The sequence below is a fragment of the Rhamphochromis sp. 'chilingali' genome, assembly GCF_963969265.1.
Source record: "Rhamphochromis sp. 'chilingali' genome assembly, chromosome: 21".
Lineage (NCBI taxonomy): Eukaryota > Metazoa > Chordata > Actinopteri > Cichliformes > Cichlidae > Rhamphochromis > Rhamphochromis sp. 'chilingali'.
Genome location: NC_137949.1, coordinates 22,292,258 through 22,305,373, shown reverse-complemented (window position 1 = coordinate 22,305,373; position 13,116 = coordinate 22,292,258). Strand labels below are relative to the sequence as shown.

Genomic DNA, 13,116 nt, shown 5'->3' with positions numbered 1-13,116 from the left:
ATGGCACACAGGTTAAAAATGGACGGCAACTCACACATGACCCCAAATGGGTAAAACACTATAGAGAAAAAAAATAAATAAATAAAAAAAAAAAAAAAAAAAAGGCAAATCTTCGGTGCCGTCTTCACTCGGGCCCACCGCTGTGCATGCAAGAGCGGGGAGACAAAAAAAAGGATTTGTTTTCCCTGCAGCGCCTTCACCGTCTGCGACCAATTTTTTTTTTTAATATATATATATATATATATATATATATATATATATATATATATATATATATATATATATATATATATATATATATATATATATATATATTTGTGTTGTACCTTGTCAATCTCTAGCTGTGAGAGCAGTCCCTTCTTTCGAATGTTGGAACACTGAGCTACTAGTTGTTTCGCCGTCATTGTGGATGTTGGGTATCGAAGAATCCATAGGTCCCTCAGCCTATTCATGTAGCCCCTTCCGCCAGGGTTACTTGCGTAGTAGCATTCCAACAACGCCCTGTTTTCGTCTCTTGCCCACCGATGCCTTCTTGTTCCAGTAGCCCACTTTTCGTCAGGGTGCCCTGGTTCCTCAACACCTGACGCGGACCTTGTTGATCCGGGCGACGTCCGAGCCGGCATGCCTTCATATTTATCTGTCTCGCTCATGTCTGCGGTAGGCTTGCTTAGCATAGGGGGTCTAGCCTTAGGACCCTTACTGGATACAGACGCCCCAGGCAGGAATCGAACTTGCGATCCTCTGTTCCAAAGGCGTGTAGTCTAACCACTACGCTATCCAGCTGCTATCCCGAGGTCAAAATGGGAGATGCCCCCAAGGGTGGTGGAGAATGACCGAGCTAAGATCCTGTGGGACTTCCAGATACAGACGGACAAAATGGTGGTGGCTAACCAACCGGACATAGTGGTGGTAGATAAACAGAAGAAGACGGCCGTAGTGATCGATGTAGCGGTTCCGAATGACAGCAATATCAGGAAGAAGGAACACGAGAAGCTGGAGAAATACCAAGGGCTCAGAGAAGAGCTCGAGAGGATGTGGAGGGTGAAGGTAACGGTGGTCCCCGTGGTAATCGGAGCACTAGGTGCGGTGACTCCCAAGCTAGGCGAGTGGCTCCAGCAGATCCCGGGAACAACATCGGAGATCTCTGTCCAGAAGAGCGCAGTCCTGGGAACAGCTAAGATACTGCGCAGGACCCTCAAGCTCCCAGGCCTCTGGTAGAGGACCCGAGCTTGAAGGATAAACCGCCCGCAGGGGCGTGCTGGGTGTTGTTTTTTTTTTTTATATATATATATATATATATATATATATATATATATATATATATATATATATATATATATATATATATATATATATATATATATATATATATATATATATATATATATATATATATATATATATATATATATATATATATATATATATATATATATATATATATATATATATATATATATATATATATTAAAATACTAAAAGAATCAATATCTGTGGTGCCTACTGATACAGAAAAGATTAAAACAAAAAAACAAAACCATCGACAGCCGCAGTCAGTCTGTCGACTTACACCAGTTTAAAACAAATTAAAACACACTGATGTGTCGGGTCCTTTGCCCGCAGCCAGAAATCCACCTGGCAAAGCAGCAGCTCGGTACTCTGTGAATAAAAGGCAGGAGATCACTAGCTGGACAATAAAACACAGGAATATTCCTCCACTGAATTGGTTTTGTTACCTGTCCACAAGTTCGTGTCACACCCTAATAAATGTGGGTCAGTGGCGATGAAGTCCACTATACCGTTCTCACGGGAGCAATGTTTCCCACCTACAAGAGTGCAAATAACTGTAAACCTCTGCCAACAGCCAGAGCTCACGTGGTACATTTTTGTGTAACCTACCGTTCTAACAGAAGTTTAGGGGAGGACCCGTATCAGACTTTCATAGACAGGAGTTAAGAAACACCAACTTGCCCAACTCGGACCAAGCACTCACAGCTTCAGGTTTGCAGAGGAATACCCAATTGCCCACACCTGCGCTTATGAAAGGAGCAAAGACCAGCTCCGCCCACCAGGGGCGGTCCCAAGTCTCCAGGTCTCACCTGTCACAATTATATTTGTCTCATTAACAGATGCATGGTTCCCCTACTGTCATACATCTGACACTAAAGACGCTGATTGATTTTGATTATTCTGACAAACTGGATCAACATTTATTTTGAAAAACAGAAACATATGAATAACTGTTTAAAGGAATGAATGGTAAACTGGTCTAACATTACTTACTCTGAATAGTTTAGTCCTGTACAGCTCTGTAGAACCCTAAGAAGAAGGGTATGTACTCCATAGTAAAAACCATAAACCAGGTATTTTATATTTTGAACCATGTACAGATGAACTATATCTTATGCAAAAATAAAAAAAATCTAATCTTCTCTCATTCTCTTTTCTCGAATGATGTCATGACTTTTCTTCTAATTTCCTCATAACAGCTGTGTTTTCTCAGACTGTATTGCTGTTACTTTTCTTACCTCAAAGTTTACTTAGAGAGATTGAGTAACAAATTTTAATATTTTATATATTTTTATAACACACTCTTCAGTTTCAGATGCATTTTTGAGTTCCTGCATTATCAAATAACGGAATGGTATTCCATCTTTGTATATCTGATTTTATAGCTTCATTTAGCGGGGCATAGTTGGCACTGAACATTTTGATGAAGTCACAGTGTATTACCACCCCTAGGTACCTAATGCTATCTGCAGCCCATTTCCATTTATAGCGATTCTGAATTTCGACTGGCGGTTCATAGTTTAAAGTTAATACCTGCGTTTTATTTACATTAACCTTGTATCTAGAAAGAGCCATACTCTGATAGCATTTCCATGATTTTGGGAAGTGCCTGTGTGGGATAGGATATCATTAATAGTAAGCCTTCAGCAAACAGTGCTAATTTCTGTTCCCCTCCTGCAGTTCTTACTCCAGTTATATCCTGTCTCTGCCTGATCCACTGACTTAATGGTTCAATAAACAAGGCAAAAAGCAGTGGTGAAATGCAGCAGCCCTGTCGTGTCCCACGCTCCAATATAAATGGTTTGGTGAGGCCTCCATTGATTTTAATTTAAGCTGTTGATTTGTTGTATAGCCCTAAAAATAATATCAATTATGGATTTTTAAAAATTAAACTTCTCAAGCACTTTATATAAAAAGGACCACCTCACAAGTTTATACGCCTTCTCAGCGTATAAACTTGACACGAAGGCCTCTAATTTTTGTTTATCAACCTGCCTCATTATGTGCAAAATCTTTCTGATGTTGTCTTGGGCCTGTCTCTGTTTGATGAAACCCGTTTAATCATTATGTGTTAACCAAGGTAATATTGTTTCTAGTCTCTTAGAGATGATGGATGTGAACAACTTATAATCAATATTCAGTACACTAATTGGGCGATAGTTACTACATTCTAGTTTATCCTTTCCTTCCTTTGGTATAAAGGAATTTATTGCTTCCCTCCACGAAGAAGGCATAGTTTTCTTTTCCATTACCCAATTAAATGTTTTTAACATGGTGGGAGTCAAATAATCCTGCATTATTTTATACCATTCTGGGTGAAACCCATCTGGCCCTACCATTTTCCCTCCCTTTAGTCTTTTAATTGCCAAGTAAATTTCTTCTTTGGTTACTGTGGATAATAGCATTTTATTTTGTTCCTCTCTCACTCCTTGCAACTTGAGACCTGAGAGGAAGGTATTAACATCAGAATTGTTATCTAGAAAGCATTGGGAGTAAAGTATTTTATAGTAATTCTAAAAGGATAGTTTAATTTTCCCCAGTTCAGTTTCTATTTGTCTGCTAAGAGGGTTCTTTATTGGTTCTTTATCTTTAGTGCACCCTTCATCCAGGGTGCACTACAGATATTCAAATTAATGCATGGGTCAGTGAGCACACACCTGCACCTATGGAGTCCGGGTGGAATTTGTACATTACTGCTGCACAAATAATACTAATGGATTGCATTTATATAGCGCTTTTCGAGACCCTCAAAGCATTTTACAATTCCACTATTCATTCACTCTCACATTCACCCACTGGTGGAGGCAAGCTACAGTTGTAGCCACAGCTGCCCTGGGGAAGACTGACAGAAGCGAGGCTGCCATATCGCGCCATCGTCCCCTCTGGCCATCACCAGTAGGCGGTAAGTGAAGTGTCTTGCCAAAGGACACAACGACCGAGACTGTCCAAGCCAGGGCTCGAAGCGGCAACCTTCAGATCACAAGACGAAATGCAAATTCTGTTTGAATCAGAATCAGAATACTTTATTAATCCCTAGGGAAATTGTGTGGGTTATTGTTGCTCCAATACAGTATAATGTTACTGACAAATGGGATCAACAGTATAATGCTACTGTACTGTATAGAAACAAAGACAAAAACAAAAACATTTTGTGCCTTTTGCATTCAATGTATTTCTTTATTGTTCGTTTTGATACTTTGGTTTTTTGGTTATTTGTTTTTAATTGTGGGATTTTTGTGGTTATTTCATATTTTGTATGTTTTGTCATGTTTTCATTGTTGTTTTTTCCCCTGGTTCACACTTATGTTTATTGTCTGCACTGAGTTACTGTGAACGCCATTTGTGGTCAGTTCTTCTTCAAAGGTCAAAACACGCTAACACCTTTAAAATGACTGTTAGCATTTTGAACAGTACTAATTTAACCATGATACACACTGGCCAAGAAACAAATCTTCTTATACTGTTTTACATCATTTTTTATCTTTTTTTTTTCTTACATGTTTTTCTGCTTTTTGTGTTGATGTCAAATCTCACATTTGGAGCATTTTTGTTGTCATATCCTTTTCTTTACCTTTTAATATATTTGCACATACTTTTGTGCACACCATTTCTGTTGTCATTTTACAAAATTTTGTATGTTACAGTTTTATTGTGAGGAATGGTGCAGAAACATTTATGCAGCATTGACGGTCCCAAAGAGCACAGTGGCCTCCATTCTCCCATATATCAAAGAACTGAAACCACCATGACTCTTTCAGTCATCGGGGTAGAAGGGCGTTAGACAGTGAGCTGACCAAGAACTTGGAGGTCTGGACAAGGGCGTAGATTTGGTTTTGGCGTTGGTAGGGACAGATGACTCAACCACCGAACCCTGCCCTGTTTCTTTTTTTTTTTCCTGTTTGTCTTTGCTTCTTGATAAAAAAAAAAAGGAGAAATATACTTTCCTACATATGTTATTCTGCATGCTTTTAAACCATTTAAAATTACAATTCATAGTTTTATATGTGAATTATATAATGTTAAATTACTATAAAACAAATGACTGACTAAAGTATTTTAGACTTTAGTTTACTTCACTCATATTCCATATAAATCAGGTATCATACAAAAATAAAAATAGCTTCAAATACAGTCATGACAATAAAAGAATATGACTTTAAGGACTTAACAACATTACTTCAGTTATACTACACCAACATCTCTTATATTTTGGCACTAAGGGAACACTGAATGACCTGGTGATTTTTGTCCATAAAACTACTCATCTAAGATTACCACAAAGTAAAAGATCTCTCAGCAAAATTATGCAACATTTTAGGCACTACTGCCCCGATCAAATCAGTGAGCTGGGATTTTTTATTCTAAACATAAACTACTGTTACAGCAACAGACATGGACTACATGTCCCACACAACAACTCAACGTCCACTATGTGAAGGAGCCAAACACATGCCTTCTCCTCTCTATAGCACCAAAACATCAGTCAGTTGCCTGTGATATTGCCTCTTCACCTCTGTCCAAGCTACAACATGGCAGAGCTGCTTCTGTCACCTGATAAATAACAGTGAGACATTCCACATACATGCAGTCCCACACGTGCTTCAAATACAGTAATGAACCAACAAGTCATCGTCCAATTTCACCTGTGATCTTGTATCACCATTACTCTCTGAGCTTTGTGTTGGTTCTTCTGTCACCTGACAAATAGGACATACATGCCAATAAGAATAAAATGTGTAGCTGCTTTGGTGTTTCTGTCAATTTGTGCAGATCTTGACTCATCAGTAATGTTTGTAGGGTGAATGCATTTTTAAAACAATTTGTGCAAACTGCACTACAAGGTGGATTATTTGCAAAATCGTGACTACCTCATAATATATTGTCTCAAAAATTAACCCTATGAATATGTCAGTGCCATTAGGATGAAATTATTGTGTCACCAACATTTTAACGTTAGACATATAATTTTAACAGCCTCTGTAAACTAATATCCTGGCTTGCTCGAGGCTGCCGTTTTCTCTGACAGTTTCAATCAAAATTAGAAATGCTGAGTGACTGAGAGACTGAGAGAACTAATAGTGCTGCCTTTTGTGCAGTTAGTTTCCAAAACACGTTATTCATGGTTACATAAAGTTTTAGACTGATGTGGGCCAAAGCCTAGCATAGCCTGTAACGTTATTGTGACGGACACTTTTCATGAGTGAGCTTGACTTTAAGAGACTTACAGGTTTCTTTGAAAAATACTTTCTTATATCCAGGTTCTTCTTTTTTGCTGCCGTCCTCCTCTCCTTCTTGCAGGTCTTTGCAGCGCAGGATTGCCGCTGCTAAAACTAAACAGAGCTCCCTGAAAGGCACAGCCAATTACATTGGCCATATTTGTCACATGATGTAGGACTCCAGTAGAGAACGTAATATAACTCTTTCTGCATCGCTGGGTGAATGAGACGTTGATCTTTTTTTTTTTTCTTACTATCGGTTTTGTTTTTCTTTAATCGAAGAGATCAAATTATTGGTGGGGACATGTCCCTTCCGTCCATGCCAAATCTACGCCCCTGGGTCTGGAGGTCTCTCCCCAATGCCTAGAGGTCTTAGGGACAGGAATACCACTTCCTGTCTGCATATGATATTGTAACGTTCACAAGAACCAGACGGTTGGATCTCAGTTTGTCCGTTTATTCGGTAACACAGGCAAACGGGCCGTTAACTCCGGGGAGAGTGCCCTCATACAACACTTCACTTCAGCCCCGCACAGTCACACAACAACCAGGACCCCCCTCCCATTCCTGCACACATTAACTCCCTATTTCCTGCAGCACAACCAAACATGTATCTTAAAGAAATAACAACAGTGTGCAGAGATAACCAACGTGTCACTGTAAAATAACATTTAACCATCGTTACAATATGTTTCATAGTCTGGTGCCCAATCTTATTATGGAGAGATGAGAACCATTTCTGCAGAACTCCACCAATCAGACCTGTATGGTCGAGTGGCCAGATGATAGCCACTCAGTAAAAGGCACCCAAAGGACTCTCAGACAACGAGAAACAAAATTCTCTCATCTGAAGAAACAAAGATTGAACTCTTTGACCTGAATCCCTAACATCATATGTGGAGGAAATTTGGCACAACTCACCATCTGACCAATGCCATTCCTACAGTCAAGCATGGTGGTGGCAGCATCATGCTGTGGGGATGTCTTTGGTCAGCAGGAACTGGACTTGTCAGGGCTCAATAGCTGAATGTGAATGTGCTTATGTAACTGAGGTGAAGGAGAATTAACACAGGTGTACTACAGGAGGGAAACCATCCCCAACAACGGAAGGAGCAGTGGAGCAGCCAAGGGAATGCACAGAATTGAAAACTGTATGACTAAAATATAATTTATTATATTTAAACAGTTAAAAATGTAAAATGAATTAAAACAACCCTGGCCAGGGAACAACACAATAAACATCAATGAAACACAACATTAAAAACCCAGTGGCGTCCGCCACGGTATAAAAGTCACTAAAAATTAAAAATCCAGGCAAGCAGTGTGCAAGGGGGAAACCCGGCGGCGTCCTCGCCTTCCTGTCCGTGTTCTCCGCTCCGGGGCGCTGGAAAGAAAGGGGCAGCGATAGTCACTACTCTTTTAGCGGCTACCGTTCATCAGAGTGGGATAAGTCAGGGACCCCGGGTGGGCAGAGCTCTCAACTCTGCCCGCCGCTTCCTTGTAACGCGCCAATCGGCACCGGCCCGTCTCGCCGCCGAAGGTAGAGCACTGTCTCGTCGCCTCTAGTTCCTCCAGCCGCCGGACCGCTCGCTCCGATCCCTGCTCGCTGGCATCGTCTCCTCGTTCACCGCCCACGCACCCAGCACTCTCTGTAAATCACCGCCAGCTCCTTCCTCTCAGGTGTGTCAAATTAGTAAAATGGGAAAAGGGCGGAGTCTCTCCACGACAAATTGACAGATGTAACCAAAACATGCAATTTGTTTTAATTCAGCATCACTGCAGCTGCACTGTTCAGAGGTGGACTTGCTAGAGTGTTTAGGATCATTGTCCTGTTGCATAATCTGAATGCTCTTGAGCTGTTGGGCACAGACTAATGGCTGGACATTCTTCTTCAGGATTTTCTTGCAGAGAGCAGAAATCATCAACTATGGCATTTAATCCAGATCCTGAAGCAGCAAACCAGCAAAGTAGACCATCACACTACCACCATTGTATTTGACTATTGGTATGGTGCTTTTGATGAAATGCTGTTTTGGTTTTACTGCCATGCAAACTGGCTAAAAGTTCAACTTTTGTCTCATTAGTCAACAGAATATTTTCCCAAAAGCTTTAAAAGGGTATCAAAAGATATTTTTTGGTAAAGATGGGATCTTTTTGGCAGAAAATATCTTTTCATCATCATCAAGAAGCTTAATATGAATATAAATGTAAAGATTTATTTATTCATCTGTTTATAGAAACAGCAAAACTCTTGATGAAAATACAGTCAAGTAATGTGATGTAACAGAAAATGATTTGATTACAGCAGATCATTTTAAAATCCTTTTTTCAAAATGCCACAATAGACATGTAATATCTCAATTTAATTCTGTGTTTAGTGCTTGGTGAGGTTACTGTCAGCTCTGTGTTCACTGGTCTGTGTCAGAGTTTCTTCCTCTTCAGCAGCTGTACTCAGTTCCTGCTGTAACAGCTCAGTTTCTCTGCAGTCTGACTGAGGGAGGTTTTTGTACGACTACAAATCACTGTGTGAACACATCAGCACTGTTTATCACATGGATACTCATACAGTAATAAACTGCTGCATCTTCACCCTGAACTCCACTGATGGTCATAGAGAAGTCAGAGCTGCTTCCACTGCCACTAAATCGAGATGGTGTTCCTGACTGAATTATGTTCCCCTGTTTTATTAGAAGCTTTGTGGTCTGTCCAGATTTCTGTTGATACCAAAACATACAAGGTTTACTATTACAGGTAGCAACAGCTTGGCTGGTCCTACAGGTCAGAGTGACACTGGATCCAGGAGTAGATGTCACTACTGGAGGTTGAGTCACAGTCACCTGACCGCTGCCTCCTGCAGACAAAAACAAATCATTCATTTATCAGCAGAAATCAATGAGAGAAAAAGCAGCACATCATGTTTCAAATGTTGCTGAGTGAATGAACCTGTAAAACAGCAGCAGGTCAGCGTCCAGATGAGGATGGTGATGAGAGTCATGGTGGTTGTGCTTTCTGCTGTGTTGACTGACAGATGTGAGTCCTGCAGTGTTGAAGTCAAAGGACTATAAACCTTCTCAGTTCTCTGGAGGATCAGCTGATGATGCAAAGCCTCCTCTCTATGGAAATGATTTCTCTGCTCTCAACACACAACAAAGAAATGTGAGAAGCAACAATAAATTATTATGACATGATTATGATTCTAACAAAACACTGGAAAATACTTCAGAAAAGCGATTCTTTTTAACGTCTGGATTAAAATGGCTGGTTGGTTGGAAAGCGTAGATTTTACTTTTTTAATCAAGAAAAATATTAAAACAATCCTTAATTTTTTTTTTTAAAGAAAGCCATTTGAACACAAACACTTTTATGATAAATATTTTCTAAACTGTGAAGTTTACTGGGGAAAGTAGTTAATTTCCAGCGTTTAGAGGCTTGATCAGAGTGTGGGAGGTTTTTGTACGGCCGCTTAATGAGTTTGTATCACTGTGGTACACTTTTGGTGGAGGAACCAAACTCATCATTCACTGTAAGTATCTAAATCTTCTCATTAACACAAAATATTATACTATTACTATTTTTGAATATGTCATCAGAATGTATTTAAACATTGTGTGTTAAATTATATTCTGGGTGTTTTACATGATGTGTACATGGTTGGGTTTAGTCATAGTAGCTGTTATTGAAAACTTGGTATCAGAAAGTGTGAATATATAATACAGTATCATAACTGAATGTTTATATAGTACTGAAAATTAAAATTATATTTTGAATAAATCTATTTTAATTAAGTTTTTTGTATTTATCTGTGAATAAATATTTTTTCACAAAATCTGAGGCTGAAAATAGCACGAGGAAGCTTTGATTTTATGTATTTATACAAACAGTTAACTGGATAAAAAGGTTTTACATTCTTGGCTTAAAAAATAAAAGAGTTTTATTTAGATGCAATTTAACGGTTCCATCGCGAGTTTATGGTTCAGTACTTTGAGGTAGTAAAACTGAAGTGAAACAAACAGATGGCAGTCTGTACAGACGGTTCATTTTTTTCAGTTAAGAAAATAAATGTAGGAACTAGATGCTGTACAATAAAATTACTTTTATGGCAGGTTTAGAAAAAAAGATGTGTAACCTAGGGGAAAATTCCAACTTTAAATGTAAAATTCCAACTTTGTCATTATTTGTAATTGTTATTTTTCCATTTCTTCCACGATGCTGTTAATCTCTGTCATGTATCATAACTGTGTAATGTTCAGCTCTCTGTCCTACAGCAGAAGTTAATCTGCTCCTTGTGTGTTCCTGCTCTCCCTTCCAGCTGGCCCCATGGTCAGACCCTCAGTCTCTCTGCTTCAACCCTCCCCTGAGGATCTCTCTGGGTGCACCACCACACTGGCCTGCCTGTTGACCGGCTACTCTCCAGAGGGAGCCGAGGTGAGATGGGAGGTGGACGGCAGAGAGGTGACAGAAGGGGTCCTGACCAGCTCAGAGGATAAGAAGAGTGATCGCTACAGCAGCAGCAGCACCCTGACCTTGAGCCAGAAAAGCTGGTTGAAGGGAGAGCTTTACTCCTGCAAGGTCATCCATCATGGCCACACACAGTCCCAGTCCCTGAGCAGGAGCTGGTGTGAAGGCTAGAGGAGTTACCGAAGCCCAGGACAGGAGCCGGGTGTGTGGGGAGCAGGAGAAAGACACCTGCCTCTGTGATCTATATGTGTTTTTGTTTGTAGAAGGAAATACAGCTTTGTGTGTGAGAGAACGACACTGATGTAAAGTGTTGACAAGAACAACAAGCTAAAGAGCGACATGTGCAGCTCAGCAGCTGGTTGTGATTGTACTTGTCATATTAATGATTCATGTTTGTGTCAATAAAGCTTGCAGTTATCCAGAATATTATAAAACTTTTTTGTCTTTCTTCAATGGTGAGAAGGAAGACAGTATTCAGACATTTCATTATTCTGTTTACAACAAAATGACACAAAGGACTAGAAAACATAACCCCACGTGTTTTAATATATTTACAAAAACCACTGAGGCATTATGAAATCAGAATCAAATATGTAAGCAGGCAAATTTACTCAATTCTAATGAAGGAATTAAAAAATAAAAAAGTTTAATTTTAAAGCACAATTTCCTTCTAAAGAGATTCATTTCTAACAATAAGATTGGTTGATTTTTTTTGTTTAGTTATAACTGACTTCAAAATAAAAGAACTGCATCACATGTAATACTCAATTAACGTTGGAGATGTCAGTCAATTATTCTTCTACTCATATGTAAAACCTTGCAGTTCCATGGTGTCCTGTTTGTACTGCTATGACCTTGTTATAGGACCCACTTTGTACCATCATCTGATCTGTTTCTGTTTTGATACTTTTCAGATTGTAGCACCTAAAAGTTGGATGAGCTTGGCTGATTCTGTGAGTTGTTTTAAAACTCTGCTGAAAACTTAGTTTTATAGTTTAGTATTTTCTAATATTTCAAACATTTTCTGCTTGTTTAATGTTCCCTGGCTATGTACATCTTTAATTTTGATTACAGTTCTTAATAATATTATTTTTTTTATTATATAACATATATTATCTCTGTGTAAACACTGGGTCTTCATGCACTCCCATACTATATTATTCTCCTGCATCATCAGCTTGAGCTGACTGTCAAGCTCCTTTTCCAAGCTCCTAAGACTACGATGACATGGATGACTGAGAACCTTCACAGACAGACCCTAACCCTAATCAGGATGGAAAATTTGTGTCAAACACAAAAAAAAAATTAATGAGGCAAGAGGCAGAAGGCAGCACTCTCTCTCTGGGCACTATTTACAATTAAGGGGAAAGCATTTATGATTATTATTATTATTACTGTTTAAATTCAAAGCATGCATTAATTGGTTGAAATCTATTTTAATATACGTGAAATAATTAAAAAAAAAAATTTTTTAACTTTTATTTAAATGATTTATAATAAAGTTAGTTGTTTTTATATAATTGGACAAAAATAACTTGAGCTTATTATAATAAGATTATACTAGAGTATATCTGAATTTCATTCTGTTTCTTTTTGTAAAGCTTTTTTGTCAGCTCTGTGTTCTGTCTCCCTGCAGCTGCAGTCAGTTTCTGCTGTAACAGCTCAGTGTCTCTGCAGTCTGACTGAGGGAGGTTTTTGTATGACTACAAATCACTGTGCGAACACCCAAACACTGTTTATTTTGTGGGCACTCTTACAATAATAAACTGCTGCATCTTCAGCCTGAACTCCACTGATGGTCATAGAGAAGTCAGAGCTGCTTCCACTGCCATTAAATCGAGATGGTGTTCCTGACTCAAGTGTTTTCACATATTTTATTAGGAGCTTTGGTGTCTGTCCAGATTTTTGTTGATACCAAAACATGCCCTGATCCCCATCAGTATATCTGACAACAGCTGGGTTGGTCCTACAGGTCAGAGTGACAGTGGATCCAGGAGTAAATGTCACTACTGGAGGTTGAGTCACAGTCACCTGACCGCTGCATCCTGCAGACAAAAACAAATCATTGATTTATCGGCAGAAATCAATGAGAGAAAAAGCAGCACATCATGGTTGAAATGTTGCTGAGTGAATGAACCTGTAAAACAGCAGC

General features: G+C 39.1%; 1 long non-coding RNA gene and 1 gene segment (V, D, J or C); one reads left to right on the top strand and one right to left on the bottom strand.

Annotated features, from left to right (window-relative positions):
* Positions 1 to 1,457: 1,457 nt before the first annotated feature.
* Positions 1,458 to 2,375, bottom strand: LOC308389395. The gene is made up of 2 exons (XR_013970263.1): positions 1,900 to 2,375; positions 1,458 to 1,826 (listed from the first exon to the last, which is right to left on the bottom strand). It is a non-coding gene; the product is annotated as an uncharacterized lncRNA (long non-coding RNA).
* Positions 2,376 to 9,499: 7,124 nt separating this feature from the next.
* Positions 9,500 to 11,135, top strand: LOC308389674 (Ig lambda-1 chain C region-like). The segment is given in 2 exons: positions 9,500 to 9,536; positions 10,816 to 11,135.
* The last annotated feature ends 1,981 nt before the right edge of the window (positions 11,136 to 13,116 follow it).